The following is a 16,412-nucleotide window of genomic DNA, read 5'->3' as shown; positions in this document are numbered from 1 at the left end:
GGAATTTATTTTTATTAAATTCAACTTCCTGTCACTCAAACTCAAATTCTACATCCTGTGTGGCCAATTCAATTTGAATTTTAACTCATGAGTTGAATGGAATTTAATTCCAAAATTCTGAATTGAGCACAACCCCAGTAGGCACCTGAACTGAACCATAGTGGAGGCAATTTATGCTTTTTGTCCCTTTGATCTGAAATCCCCATCACCCACTTACAAAATGATTGATGTCCTCGTTATGAAATTATCGACATTACCCTGTATATCTAAAAAGTATTCCGATTTTTTTTATAGCAGAACTATCAAAACTACTGCTGATGGGGAATCTATACTGTATGTAGGCCTTGATCAGCAGGTAACCAGGCGAGAGTTGTGCCTCCGAACCGGTAGCTTACGCTACTTATACCTAGGATAGGATAAAGTAATCCTTCTCACCCCCCCCCCCCTTAAAAGATTTAGATGCACTATTGTAAAGTGGCTGTTCCACTGGATGTCATAAGGTGAAAGCACCAATTTGTAAGTCGCTCTGGATAAGAGCGTCTGCTAAATGACTTAAATGTAAATGTAAATGTTATATTCTGGTAAAAAAGCATTTTCAACAGCTGATTTGATAACAATAACATAGCAAGTTACATTGGTTGTCACTACTAATGAAGCCTAATTATGCGCAAGCCATTTGTACAAGCATTTTGAATGCTGAAGGTGATCAGGATCAGGAATAGGCTTGCCTCTGGTTGGTCAGCATCCGTCGCAGCACTGTGTACAGAGTTTCACTAGGCTACTGATATTGCCTGGGATTGTTCGGCATGAAAAATGACTTGCAGATCAATGACTGTCAATGCAGTTACATGCTTACTTGACACTGAAGGAGAGGATGCACCAGCTGTCACAAAATATTAGGTATTTTCAGAAGGTAGAAGAAAGCAGGGGTGGATAAAGTACCCAATTGTCATACTTGAGTAAAAGTAATGATATCTTAATAGAAAATGACTCAAATAAAAGTGAAAGTCACCCAGTAAAATTCTACTTGAGTAAAAGTCTAAAAGTATTTGGTTTAAAATATACTTAAGTATCAAAAGTAAATTTTATTGCCAAAATATATTTTTTAAGTAAAAGTATAAATAGTTTCAAATTCCTTATATTAAGCAAACCAGACAGCACCATATTCTAGTTTTTAGTTATTTACGGATTGCCAGGGGCTTCTCCAACACTCAGACACCATTTACAAAGGAAGCAAATCAAATCAAATCAAACTATTTGTCACATGAGCCGAATATAACTGGTTGAAGACCTTACCTTGAAATGATTACTTACAAGCCCTTAACCAACAATGCAGTTCAAGAAAGAATTAAGAAGATATTTACCAAATAAACGAAAGTAACACAATAAAATAACAATAACGAGTATATACAGAGGGTACCGGTACCAAGTCAATGTGCGGGGGTACAGGTTAGTCGAGGTAATTTGTACATGTAGGTAGGGATAAAGTGACTCTGCATAGATCATAAACAGTGAGTAGCAGCAGTATAAAAACAAATGGGTGGGGGTGTCAATGTAAATAGTCTGGTGGCCATTTGATTAATTGTTCAGCCGTCTTAAGGCTTGGGGGATAGAAGCTGTTATGGGAGCCTCTTGGTTCTAGACTTGGCCCTCCGGTACCGCTTGCCGTGCGGTAGCAGAGAAAACAGTCTATGCCTTGGGTGACTGGAGTCTTTGACAATTTTTTGGGCTTTCCTCTGACACCGCCTAGTCCTGGATGGCAAGAATCTTGGCCCCAGTGATGTACTGGGCCGTACTTCAGTCTCCTGCGGGGGAAAAGGTGTTGTCGTGTCCTATCTTGGTGTGTTTGAAACACAGTCAGGAATTCAAGGTAATTTATGTGAGCATGAACAGTAGTCCAGGTGAGACAACACCAGGGCCTGTAGGACCTGCCTTGTTGATAGTGTTGATAAGAAGGATCCGTCCCTTTTTTTCAATTTTCGCCTAAAATCACATACCCAAATTTAACTGCCTGTAGCTCAGACCCTGAAGCAAGGATATGCATATTCTTGGTACCATTTGAAGGGAAACACTTTGAAGTTTGTGGAAATGTGATAGGAATGTAGGAGAATATAACAAAATAGATCTGGTAAAAGGTAATATAAAGAAAAAACAACCGTTCTTTTGTATTTTTTTGTACCATCATCTTTGAAATGCAAGAGAAAGGCCATAATGTTTTGTTCCAGCCCAGGTGCAATTTAGATTTTGGCCACTAGATGGCAGCATTGTATGTGCAAAGATTTAGATTGATCCAATGAACCATTGCATTTCAAAATGTTGTATCAAGACTGCCCAAATGTGCCTAATTTGTTTATGAATAACTTTTCATGTTCAAAATTGTGCACTCTCCTCAAACAATAGCACGGTATTCTTTCACTGTAATAGCTACTGTAAGTTGGACAATGAAGTTAGATTAACAAGAATTTATCAGAAAAGCACAAAGATGAAAATTCCCATTCCATTCCATCCTCTTTCACGTGTGATAATAATCATAACATTTTAATGCATTTAGATTTTAGCTTCTATATCAAAAAATGATATACTCCTATTAATAAAGTAATGGAAAAAAACACAAAAACAATCAGACACTTCATTTCAAACCCTTCATTCTGGGTTGTACAATCCACTTAGTATGGTCATACTATAATTATAATAATATAATATAATATAATATAATTATTAATGGGAGTGAGTATCAGAAATACACACAAACAGTGGGGCAAAAAAGTACACTTCTCAAAAAAATAAAGGGAACACTTAAACAACACAATGTAACTCCAAGTCAATCACACTTTTGTGAAATCAAACTGTCCACTTAGGAAGCAGCACTGATTGACAATACATTTCACATGCTGTTGTGCAAATGGAATAGACAACAGGTGGAAATTATAGGCAATTAGCAAGACACCCCCAATAAAGGAGTGGTTCTGCAGGTGGGGACCACAGACCACTTCTCAGTTCCTATGCTTCCTGGCTGATGTTTTGGTCACTTTTGAATGCTGGTGGTGCTTTCACACTAGTGGTAGCATGAGATGGAGTCTACAACCCACACAAGTGGCTCAGGTAGTGCAGCTCATCCAGGATGGCACATCAATGTGAGCTGTGGCAAGAAGGTTTGCTGTGTCTGTCAGCGTAGTGTCCAGAGCATGGAGACAGGCCAGTACATCAGGAGACGTGGAGGAGGCCGTAAGAGGGCAACAACCCAGCAGCAGGACCGCTACCTCCGCCTTTGTGCAAGGAGGAGCAGGAGGAGCACTGCCAGAGCCCTGCAAAATGACCTCCAGCAGGCCACAAATGTGCATGTGTCTGCTCAAACTGTCAGAAACAGACTCCATGAGGGTGGTATGAGGGCCCGACGTCCACAGGTGGGGGTTGTGCTTACAGCCCAACACCGTGCAGGACGTTTGGCATTTGCCAGAGAACACCAAGATTGGCAAATTTGCCACTGGCGCCCTGTGCTCTTCACAGATGAAAGCAGGTTCACGCTGAGCACGTTATAGACGTGATAGAGTCTGGAGATGCCGTGGAGAACGTTCTGCTGCCTGCAACATCCTCCAGCATGACCGGTTTGGCGGTGGGTCAGTCATGGTGTGGGGTGGCATTTCTTTGGGGGGCCACACAGCCCTCCATGTGCTCGCCAGAGGTAGCCTGACTGCCATTAGGTACCGAGATGAGATCCTCAGACCCCTTGTGAGACCATATGCTGGTGCGGTTGGCACTGGGTTCCTCCTAATGCAAGACAATGCTAGACCTCATGTGGCTGGAGTGTGTCAGCAGTTCCTGCAAGAGGAAGGCATTGATGCTATGGACTGGCCCGCCCGTTCCCCAGACCTGAATCCAATTGAGCACATCTGGGACATCATGTCTCGCTCCATCCACCAACGCCACGTTGCACCACAGACTGTCCAGGAGTTGGCGGATGCTTTAGTCCAGTTCTGGGAGGAGATCCCTCAGGAGACCATCCGCCACCTCATCAGGAGCATGCCCAGGCGTTGTAGGGAGGTCATACAGGCACGTGGAGGCCACACACACTACTGAGCCTCATTTTGACTTGTTTTAAGGACATTACTTCAAAGTTGGATCAGCCTGTAGTGTGGTTTTCGACTTTAATTTGAGTGTGACACCAAATCCAGACCTCCATGGGTTGATAAATTTGATTTCCATTGATAATTTTTGTGTGATTTTGTTGTCAGCACATTCAACTATGTAAAGAAAAAAGTATTTAATAAGAATATTTAATTCATTCAGATCTAGGATGTGTTATTTTAGTGTTCCCTTTATTTTTTTGAGCAGTGTATTTAGTCAGCCACCAATTATGCAAGTTCTCCCACTTAACCTCTTGAACCTCTGGGGGCAGTATTTCATTTTTGGATGAAAAACGTTCCCGTTTTAAACAAGATATTTTGTCACGAAAAGATGCTCGACTATGCATATAATTGACAGCTTTTGGAAAGAAAACACTCTGACGTTTCCAAAACTGCAAAGATATTATCTGTGAGTGCCACAGAACTGATGCTACAGGCGAAACCAAGATGAAACTTCAAACAGGAAATGAGCAACATTTTTGAGGCGCTGTTTTCCATTGTCTCCTTATATGGCTGTGAATGCGCCCTGAACGAGCCTACACGTTCTGCCGTTTCCCCAAGGTGTCTGCAGCATTGTGACGTGTTTGTAGGCATATCATTGGAAGATTGGCCATAAGAGACTACATTTACCAGGTGTCCGCCCGGCGTCCTTTGTCGAAATTGGTGCGTAATCTCCAGCTGCACGCATTCATCCATGTGATTCAGAGGAGAGAGGAGACTTCCACGAACGATATATCATCGAAGAGATATGTGAAAAACACCTTGAGGATTCCTACACAAAGAATATTTCAGGAAAAACTGAACATTTGCTATCTAACTGAGAGTCTCCTCATTGAAAACATCCGAAGTTCTTCAAAGGTAAATGATTTTATTTGAATGCTTTTCTTGTTTTTGTGAAAATGTTGCCCGCTGAATGCTAACGCTAAATGCTACGCTAGCTATCAATACTGTTACACAAATGCTTGTTTTGCTATGGTTGAAAAGCATATTTTGAAAATCTGAGATGACAGTGTGTTAACAAAAGGCTAAGCTTGAGAGCTAAAATATTTATTTCATTTCATTTGCGATTTTCATGAATAGTTAACGTTGTGTTATGCTAATGAGCTTGCGGGATAATTACACTCCTGGATACAGGTTTTTTTCGTAGCTAAACGTGATGAACAAAACGGAGCGATTTGTCCTAAACAAATAATATTTTTGGAAAAACTGAACATTTGCTATCTAATTGAGAGTGACAGTGTTGTTAACAAAAGGCTAAGCTTGAGAGCTAGCATATTTATTTCATTTCATTTGCATTTTCATGAATAGTTAACGTTGCGTTATGGTAATGAACTTGAGGCTGTATTCACGATCAGGGATCCGGGATGGCTAGAATCAAGAGGTTGAAAAGATGAGAGAGGCCTGTAATGTTCATCATAGGTACACTTCAACTATGACAGACAAAATGAGAAAAAAAATGCTCTCTCTAATTCTCTCTTTCTCTCTTTCTTTCTCTCTCTCTCGGAGGAGGACCTGAGCCCTAGGACCATGCCTCAAGACTACCTGACATGATGATTCCTTGCTGTCCCCAGTCCACCTGGCCGTGCTGCTGCTCCAGTTTCAACTGTTCTGCCTGTGATTATTACCCAATAGAAAATCTTTGGAGGGAGCTGAAAGTCCGTATTGCCCAGCGACAGCCCCGAAACCTGAAGGATCTGGAGGTCTGTATGGAGGAGTGGGCCAAAATCCCTGCTGCAGTGTGTGCAAACCTGGTCAAGAACTACAGGAAACATATGATCTCTGTAATTGCAAACAAAGGTTTCTGTACCAAATATTAAGTTCTGCCTTTCTGATGTATCAAAAACGTATGTCATGCAATAAAATGCAAATGAATTACTTAAAAATCATACAATGTGATTTTCTGGATTTTTGTTTTAGATTCCGTCTCTCACAGTTGAAGTGTACCTATGATAAAAATGACAGACCTCTACATGCTTTGTAAGTAGGAAAACCAGCAAAATTAGCAGTGTATCAAATACTTGTTCTCCCCACTGTATATATTGATGAGTGATGGCTGTGCGGCATAGGCAAGATGCAGTAGATTGTATAGAGTACAGTATATACACGTGAGATAAGTAATGTAGGGTATGTTAACATTATATAAAGTGGCATTGTTTAAAGTGACTAGGGATACATTTATTATATCCAATTTTTAATAAAGTGGCTAGAGATGTGTTGTCATGTTAGTAATCCTAAGACAATAAATCGAGACCATAAATCTCATATAACTGGAACTGACCATAGCTGGTATCAATGGACTGATCAATGACTGGCACCAACAGGCGTTTCCTAATATCAAGGAATCATCAAGAATTGTGATCTACAATTACAGCATATTGGAATGTTCTGGTCCAGTGTGGGATTTCCAAGTTTTCCCACAATGTGTTACTTATATAACCAATACAGATGCAGGGGTGTTAGAACACTGATGATTTGTTCCCACAGACAGGAAATTACCTCAGGGTCATAGCATCTGTTCTATTGCTGCCTCCACATTGTCCTTTCTCTGTCACTATGACTCCATACACTGGGCCTGACTGTAAAGATGAGGGGATTAAAATAAAGGATTTGTACTGTAAAGGTTTAAATAGGATACGTGGTGTGTGTGTTTGTGTGTGTGTGTGTGTGTGTGTGTGTGTGTGTGTGTGTGTGTGTGAAACATAAAATGGTATTCATGCATTAAACAAACTTAGTGAAGCCCATTTTTATGTGAGATATCTCATTTTGTAACACACAGTTTGAAAAAGCATGTGATCAAAGGAAGCTTCTGATAAAGTGAAACACGTATCGGCAAACTGCTTCGCCTCAGAGGTATGAAACGTAACATTACTATTGGCCTGACGCTGATGATTTACAGGCCACGGCAGGCCTGTATTTAGGGTTGCAAAATTCCCAAATAAAAAAACGAAAACTGTTTGTAGAGTTTCCAGGAACCTTCCAAATGGGATTTCTGGAAAACTTGGAAAATGTATCAAGATTTTGCAACCCTACCTCAAATTATTTTATTTTATTTTTCACATGCGCCGAATACAAGAGGTTTAGACCTTACAGTGAAATGCTTACTTCCTTACCTGCAAGTCACATTATGCAGGCTTGCAAAGTGATGTGTTATTCCTATTGGAATCCAGCCAGAAATAGGATATACAACAGTTGGAAATTCTATTCACCTGCAACCTGCATTCATAATGACTGCCACGGTTCAGAACAGTGTGAGGAGACTACCTAATCCATTTCAACTAGAATAACCATTTCAGTAAGGGTGCAAAATAACTAAATGATTAGTTTAGGCATTTTTTATTGATCTTTGTGCAGCATAAGATTAATCAATAAATCACTTGATGTTCTGGCAAAAACACAGATTTTTAGAAACAATTCACAAACATCAACATGCAGTAGAGCATGCATAATGTTGTTGATTTATTTATTGAAAAATAGATTCAACTGAGATGTTTGGATCACTGGTCCACACACAATAGCCCTTAATGACAAAGTGGAATTAAGTTTTTCAAAGGTTTTACAAATAATGTAAAAAATAAACATCTTAAATGTCTTGAGTAAAAAAGTGTTCAACCCCTTTGTTATGACAAGTCTAAATAAGTTCATGAGTAAACATTTGCTTAACAAATCACATAATACATTGCATGGACTCACTCTGTGTGCAATAATAGTGTTTTAACATGATCTCTGTACCCCACACATACAATCATCTGTAAGGTCTCTCGGACGAGCAGGGAATTTCAAACACAGATCCAAGGACAAAGACCAGGGAGGTTTTCCAAATGCCTTGTAAAGGGAACCTATTGGTAGATGGGTAAAACTAAAAGCAGACATTGAATATTCCTTTGAGCTTGGTGGAGTTACTAACTTAACTTCGGGTGGTGTATCAATACATCCTGTCACTACAAAGATACAGGTGTCCTTCCTAACTCAGTTGTCAGACAGGAAGGAAGCCGCTCATGGATTTCACAATGAGGCCAATGGTGACTTTAAAACAGTTACAGAGTTTAATGGCTGTGATAGGAGAACACTGAGGATGGATCAACAACATTGTAGTTACTCCACAATACTAACCTTGACTAGTTTGATGGGGCGGCAGGTTGCCTAGTGGTTAGAGTGTTGTGCCATTAACCAATAGGTTCCTGGATTGAATCCCTGAGCTGACAAAGTAAACATCTGTCATTCTGCACCTGAACAAGGCAGTTAACCCAGTGTTCCCCGGTAGATTGTCATTGTAAATCAAAATTAGCTCTTAACTGACCTGCCTAGTTAAATAAAGCTATATAAATAATAATAATTGACAGAGTGAAAAGATGGAAGCCTGTACAGAGTAAAACATATTTTTTTTGAACCACTACTAACAAGCCACACACAAATTATTTTATCCTTGTGGGGAACTAACATTTATTTACATTCAAAGTCATATTTTCCATAACCCTAACTTTAACCCATAACACTAACCCAACCCTAACTCCTAACCCTTACCATAACTTTAACCCCTAACACTAACCCAAACCTAACTCCTAACCCTTACCATAACTTGAACCCCTAACACTAACCCAAACCTAACTCCTAACCCTTACCATAACTTGAACCCCTAACACTAACCCAAACCTAACTCCTAACCCTTACCATAACCCTAACTTTAACCCCTAACACTAATCCAAACCTAACTCCTAACCCTTACCATAACCCTAACTTTAACCCCTAACACTAACCCAAACCTAACTCCTAAGCCTAACCCTAACTTTACCCCTAACACCAACCCAAACCTAACTCCTAACCCTAACTTTAACCCCTAACACTAACCCAAACCTAACTCCTAAGCCTTACCCTAACTTTACCCCTAACACTAACCCAAACCTAACTCCTAACCCTTACCATAACCCTAACTTTAACCCCTAACACTAACCCAAACCTAACTCCTAACCCTTACCCTAACTTTAACCCCTGACACTAACCCAAACCTAACTCCTAACCCTTACCATAACCCTAACTTTAACCCCTAACACTAACCCAAACCTAACTCCTAACCCTTACCCTAACTTTAACCCCTGACACTAACCCAAACCTAACTCCTAACCCTTACCATAACCCTAATTTTAACCCCTGACACTAACCCAAACCTAACTCCTAACCCTAATTGTAACCCTAAACCTAAGCTTAAAATAGCCTGTCTCTTCATGAGGATGTGGGATGTCTCCACAAGGATAGAATAATTAACACACACACACACACACACACACACACACACGGCTCCTCCATGAACTGAATGTTATCCAGGCTCCAGGTTTAGAGCCTTTCTGGTAGCTTCAGGGCTCTGGTCAGTGTTGTCATTTTTCTCAAGGAACTTAAGTCGACCCATCAATCTTCTGCCATAACCAGAAGTGATGAGAAACAGTAGAACACCCAGAACAGTGATGATAATGACGATATGTGACCTGACGATCCCCCTTTGAACAGCTCTGGTTTCTTATGTCTCACTGAGAAAATAAAGAGAAGTTAGCACAAATGTGAAAGTATCAAGCCCCATATGGAATGTATACACTGATTGTACAAAACATAGCAACACCTTCCTAATATTGAGTTGCACCCCCTTTTGCCCTCAGAACAGCCTTAATTCGTTGTGGCATGGACCCCTACAAGGTGTCGAAAGAGTTCCACAGGGATGCTGGCCCATCTTTATTCCAACGTTTCCCACAGTTGTGTCAAGTTGGCTGGATGTCCTTTGCGTGGTGGACCATTCTTGATACACACAGGAAACTTTTGAGCTTGAAAAACCCAGCAGCGTTGCAGTTCTTGACACACTCAAACCGGTGCTCCTGGCGCCTGCTACCATATCTCATTCAAATGCAGTTAAATATTGTCTTGCCCGTTCACCCTCTGAATGGGACACATACACAAGACATGTCTCATTTATCTCAATGCTAAATAAATTAAATCCTTCTTTATCCTGTCTCCTCCCCTTCATCATCACTGATTGAAGTGGATTTAACAAGTGACATCAACAAGGGATCATAGCTTTCACCTGGATTCACCTGGTCAGTCTATGTCATGGAAAGAGCAGGTGTTCCTAATGTTTTGTTAACTCAGTGTATATGAATACTGTATTATCACATTTCATTTGAATTACTGGACCTTTTCCTGGTCATATCACATGAACCCATTTAACCTGTGTAACACTGGTCACTGTATATTAACATTGTACTCACATGTAACGGAAACATTCAATGTGCCATGTCCGTTGCCACAGTCTGTGTTAATGGTAAAAGTGTAGTTTCCCTCATCAGCTTTGGTAACATATTTGATCTCACAAAAGTAGGTGTTGGTTGTTATCGTAGTGTTACAATCCTTTGTACAATCACAATTTCGTATTGGAGATTTTGATTTATGTTTCCAGAAATAATTTGTAGTTTTACATCCCAGATTATTCTGACCTACATCACTGTATTCCACTCTACATGTCAGGTTGTGGTTCTGTCCTGCTACAACCGATTGATTTTCACACGTTACATTAACCCCTGGAAAACAAACAGGGACATTAATTAATCAACAAGCAACATAGTATCGGATGTCAATGAATGAAAGGATATCAATGGATAATATTGGGTATCAAACTATATCAAGGAATGAACATGCAACATAATATCATAGCATTGTTCCAGTACATTTTACATTATGATAAACGTGTTCATATACTGTACATACAATGACAAACGTGTGCATTCACATTCATATGTACATTATCATTCAGTGGTGTCCTGAAATGATTAACACCCTTCATAAAGATCAGCAATAATGACTGTACACTCTTTTATTAACATATTGTAGAGGTGACAGACTGTCAGATTAGAGGCATGGCTTATTGGAGGCGTGGCTTTTAGCTAGTTCTTTATGGCCACCCGTTAGCGTAAATGTCATTCTGGTTCATCATTTTCATAATATTGAGTGTTTATGGCTATTAGAGCAGTCGTACTGGGTTACCTTCAGACAAGTGTTGTAAGTCTTGTGGGCATACTAGAGTAAACAATTATCATGTACAGCGCCTTCAGAAACGTTTAATACCCCTTGACTTATTTCACATTTTGTTGTTTTACTCATTTTATTAAATATATGTTTTACACATAATACCTCATAATGACAAAGTGAATGCATTTGATTAGACATTTCAGTAAATGTATTGAACATTATATACAAAAATATTGAATTTACATTAGTATGAGTCAATAATAGATGCCTCGTTGGCAGTGATTACAGCTGTGAGTCTTTCTGGTACGTCTCTAAGAGCATTGCACACCTGGATTGTGCAACATTTGCCCATTATTCTTTTCAAAACCTTCAAGCTCTGCCAAGTTGGTTGTTGCTAGACAACCATTTTTAGGTCTTGCTATAGATGTTCAGGTAGATTGAAGTCAAACCTGTAACTCAGCCACTCAAATCAAATCCAATGTTATTGGTCACATACACATGGTTAGCAGATGTTAATGTGAGTGTAGCGAAATGCTTGTGCTTCTATTTCCGACCATGCAGTGAAAACTAACAAGTAATGTAACAATTTCACAACAGGAACATTCACGATCCAGTGTAGATTTGGCATTGTGCTATTGCCGTGTAGTGGCTCAGCATTCTTACTGGAACGAAATAGCACAGGCTGCTCTGAGAGTCAAATCAAATTCTGCTCACTGCAGCCGTGTGAGTTGGCAATACCGCAGGTGTGCAGATAACCAACAGCGGTGCCACAGGCCAGGGAAGGACAAAGATGCAGGGGGGGTTGACAACAGTGTCCTAAACCGCAAATGTTAGCAGCCGTGTCTCAGATGTGGAGCACTTGGTCTAACAGGGACAGAATCAAGAATTATGCAGTTACTTCCCTTCCTGTTTACAGAAGGGTCAGCTGGGATAGAACCGATTTCGGGGTTGGATAGTCTGTGTGAAATGCCAGGGGAAGGGATTCTGAAAGGTCTTCCCTTCCTGTTTACAGAAGGGTCAGCTGGGATAGAACCGATTTCGGGGTTGGATAGTCTGTGTGAAATGCCAGGGGAAGGGATTCTGAAAGGTAACAAGTTAAAGCTGTTAACTCAGAAAGAAAAAAATGGGGTTTTCAATTTCGTGGGACACTTTATTCCATCTCATTCTGAAGAGCCTTACAGAAATGACTAAGTCTACCACAGTGCCATCCGTTTTGTCACCAAAGCCCCATATACTACCTACATCTGCAACCTGTATGCTCTCGTTGGCTGGTCCTCGCTACATATTCATCGCCAAACACACTGGCTCCAGGTCATCTATAAGTCTTTGCTAGGCAAATCTCCACCTTATCTCAGCTCACTGGTCACCATAGCAACACCCACCCGTAGCACGTGCTCCAGCAGGTATATTTCACTGGTCATCCCCAAAGCCAACACTTCCATTGGCCGCCTATCCTTCTAGTTCTCTGCTGCCAATGACTGGAACAAATTGCAAAAATCACTGAAGTTGGGGGCTTATTTCTCCCTCACTAATTTTAAGCATCAGCTTACCGATCGTTGCAGCTGAACACAGCCCATCTGTAAATAGCCCATCCAACTAACTACCTACCTCATCCCATATTTGTTTTCGTTTTTTTCTGCTCTTATGCACACCAGTAATTTCTACTTACACATCCTCATCTGCACATCTATCACTACAATGTTAATTGCTAAATTGTAATTACTTTGCCACTTTTGCTAAAATTGCCTAACCCTAACCCTAACCCCTAATCCCTGACCCTAACCCCTAACCCCTGACCCCTAAACCCTGACCCCTAAGCCCTGACCCTAACCACTAACCCTAACCCCTGACCCCTAACCTCTGTATAAAAAGTTTCCCTTTCCAAATCAAGTTGTAGAAACACCTCAAGTATGAACAATGGAAACAGGATGCACCTGAGCTTAATGTCAAGTCTCATAGTAAAGGTTCTGGGTACTTATGTAAATAAGGTATTTCTGATATTATTTTTAATACATTTGAAAAATACATAAAAACTTGTTTTTCTTTGTCATTATGGGGTATTGTGTATTGATTATTCATTTTTATTTATTTAAGTCATTTTAGAATAAGGTTGGAAAGTAACAAAATGTGGAATGGGGTCTGAAAACTTTCCAACTGCACTGTAGCTTAGTAGAACCCCCCCCCCCCCCCCTCTTGTTTAATGCACAAAAATGTAAGAGGGTAATTCTACCCAATGCAAACGCTGAGTGTTGGAGTGTGCCCCTGGCTAGCAGTAAACAATATATAATACAAAATCTTGTCGTCTAGATTGCTTAAATAAGGAATGGGAAATTATTTTAACTTTTACTTTTGATACTGAAGTATATTTAAAAATAAATACTTTTAATCAAGTAGTATTTTACTGGGTGACATTCACTTTAATTCAGTCGTTTTCTATTAAAAGGCATCTTTTCTTGTATGGAAATTGGGTACTTTTTCCACCACTGGAATTTATACACCTCTGTCAGCATCAATGAAGCTACAAAACTGTCTGTGTTCAATCTGAACATGACAATACAATGACATTTAATCAAATGTATTTTTTTCTCTCAACATGGCAGGGTTCATAAGTATTGAAAGGTTTAGTATTTGGTCCCATATTCCTAACATGCAATTTGACTCTTCAAACTTGTTGGATGCATTTGTTGTTAGTTTTGGTTGTGTTTCAGTTCTTTTCTGCTCAATAGAAATTCATGGTAAGTAATGTAGTGTGTCATTTTGGAGTCACTTTTATTATAAATAAGAACAGCATATGTTTCTAAACACATCTACAATAATGTGTTTGCTACCACGATGATGAATACTCCTGATTTAATTGTGAATAATGATGAGAGGGTCAAAGATCTTACCCCCAAGACATGCTAACCCCTCACCAATACAATAACAGGGGAGGTTAGTATGTCTCGGGGTTATGATCTTTGAACCTATAACTTTCTCACTCATACCAACCATAATAATGTATAAAGTGTGCAGTTTACCTTGTTTTTCTGACTGGACATTAGAAGTGAGCAAACCGAGACTCAGAAACAGCAGAAGCATTTTGCCATGTGTCCTAAAGCACAAAGAACAAAAACCACAAAACATGAATAGCTTATACATTAACCTACATTAACCTACATCAGATTGGACATAGACTGTATGCTTCAAGCGGTAGTTCTATGTCTTGAAGGTACTGGAATTAACCACAGCCCTGATCTGTAGTCATGGCAACTGTGGAGCTGTAGTGATATTTAAGAACAGGTCAGGAGAAATTCTGTGTGAATCTGAATAATTTTCAATTTAAATTACTTTCCCTTTTGAAAGACCATATCCAAAGTATAAATACAGTAGTGTATACACACTTAAGCTTTAGAATAGACATTAAAAATAGAGCTTTTTAGACTTATCTACAAAAGTCAATGAGTTAAAAAATACTTTGGCATTGTAAAATGGGTATGAGAGGTTCTGAATTGCAACCTGGGGCTCCCCCCGCACCAAAACTTCTCCCCCCTGCAAGCAATCTGCAAAGCCTGAACTTCTCCACATTTCTGCATTTCCCTCTCTCCACAGCCTTAGTAGGCCTACCAAAGAAACACCCAGAGTTCAGCTGAATTCACCATCTAACACAGACTGTCATTAGCGCTGAAGAAAACAAAATAACCTTCTGAGATTGAGACTCTGAGAGTAATCATGAGATGTCCGTCGAGGTGACGTGACCAACAAATACTCACTCACTCACTCACTCACTCACTCACTCACTCACTCACTCACTCACGCGTGTTTTAAGGGCAAGCAGGCAGGCAGGCTGGAAGGCTGGCAGGCACACGCACACAATAATCTAAGTAGGTAAGGATACTGTACTTACAAGCTCACAGCCTCTGAATGTTCTGCCATCAAATAAAGTTGTATTGTGCAGTGTCCCAGAAAATAACTGGGGGAGAAGAGATTGGGTGGAGACGGTGGATACCCCCTTTCACAACCACTAACCTACTTGAAGAATGCAACACCCTCTCTCTCTCTCTCTCTCTCTCTCTCTCTCTCTCTCTCTCTCTCTCTCTCTCTCTCTCTCTCTCTCTGTCTGTCTCTCCATCTCTCTCTCTTTCTCTTTCTCTTCTCTCTCTCGGACAGATCCCCGACAGTCCTAATATGGGAGCTGAGGGAGGACAAAGCCACAGTCATTTCACTTTCACCAAGGTTTTTTTTCTTAGACAGGAAAGAACCCCAGACTAAAGTGGAGTTTCCAGACTACACTACTAAAATGTTTGTTAACAAAGCACAAGTAAAAAAACTCTTTATTGCCTCAAAACATGGTTAAAACTATAATTGTTATATCATGAGTGGTCAGTCCTTGTATCCATAGTTGATCTAGCAATTTGAGAGTGGTTCAATTTCTCCATCCCCATTCCTCAGTTGTTTACCAAATCAGTGGCGGCTTTGTTATTGTCCGAACTGCAGATTACCCCTTTTAAAAAACATGACTTGGTCTTCCTTGTTTGAACATGAACAAAACACAACTTAAACGTGTTTTGTACCGCTTTGAAGAGCTAGCTACACTAAATAGCCTGAATCAGGAGTTGTTCCTGTACAGGTATAACTCATGGCCCTGATTATACATTCACCAGACAGTTTATTAGGTACACCCATCTAGCACCGGATCGGACACCCCTTTGTCTCCAGAACAGCCTGATATCTTTGGGGCATGGATTCTTCAAGTCAAAAACGTTCCTCATGGATGTTGGTTCATGAAGGTAGGTGGACTGTGAGCTACTGGTAGGTGGGCTGTGAGCTACTGGTAGGTGGGCTGTGAGCTACTGGTAGGTGGGCTGTGAGCTACTGGTAGGTGGACTGTGAGCTACTGGTAGGTGGACTGTGAGCTACTGGTAGGTGGGCTGTGAGCTACTGGTAGGTGGACTGTGAGCTACTTGTAGGTGGACTGTGAGCTACTGGTAGGTGGACTGTGAGCTACTGGTAGGTGGACTGTGAGCTACTGGTAGGTGGACTGTGAGCTACTGGTAGGTGGGCTGTGAACTACTGGTAGGTGGACTGTGAGCTACTGGTAGGTGGACTGTGAGCTACTGGTAGGTGGGCTGTGAGCTACTGGTAGGTGGACTGTGAGCTACTGGTAGGTGGGCTGCGAGCTACTGGTAGGTGGACTGCGAGCTACTGGTAGGTGGACTGTGAGCTACTCGTAGGTGGACTGTGAGCTACTGGTAGGTGGACTGTGAGCTACTGGTAGGTGGGCTGTGAGCTACTTGTAGGTGGACT

The 16,412-nt window shown here is 40.6% G+C and overlaps 1 long non-coding RNA gene across 1 annotated transcript; it reads right to left on the bottom strand.

Moving 5' to 3' along the window:
* Positions 1-7,441: 7,441 nt before the first annotated feature.
* On the bottom strand, positions 7,442-15,977 carry LOC115124026 (uncharacterized). The gene is made up of 4 exons (XR_003862709.2): positions 15,013-15,977; positions 14,147-14,220; positions 10,373-10,681; positions 7,442-9,643 (listed from the first exon to the last, which is right to left on the bottom strand). It is a non-coding gene; the product is annotated as an uncharacterized LOC115124026 (long non-coding RNA).
* Between the last annotated feature and the right edge of the window lie 435 nt (positions 15,978-16,412).

This window comes from Oncorhynchus nerka, linkage group LG23, assembly GCF_034236695.1.
Source record: "Oncorhynchus nerka isolate Pitt River linkage group LG23, Oner_Uvic_2.0, whole genome shotgun sequence".
Classification (NCBI taxonomy): domain Eukaryota; kingdom Metazoa; phylum Chordata; class Actinopteri; order Salmoniformes; family Salmonidae; genus Oncorhynchus; species Oncorhynchus nerka.
This window is presented reverse-complemented; position numbering and strand designations above follow the sequence as displayed.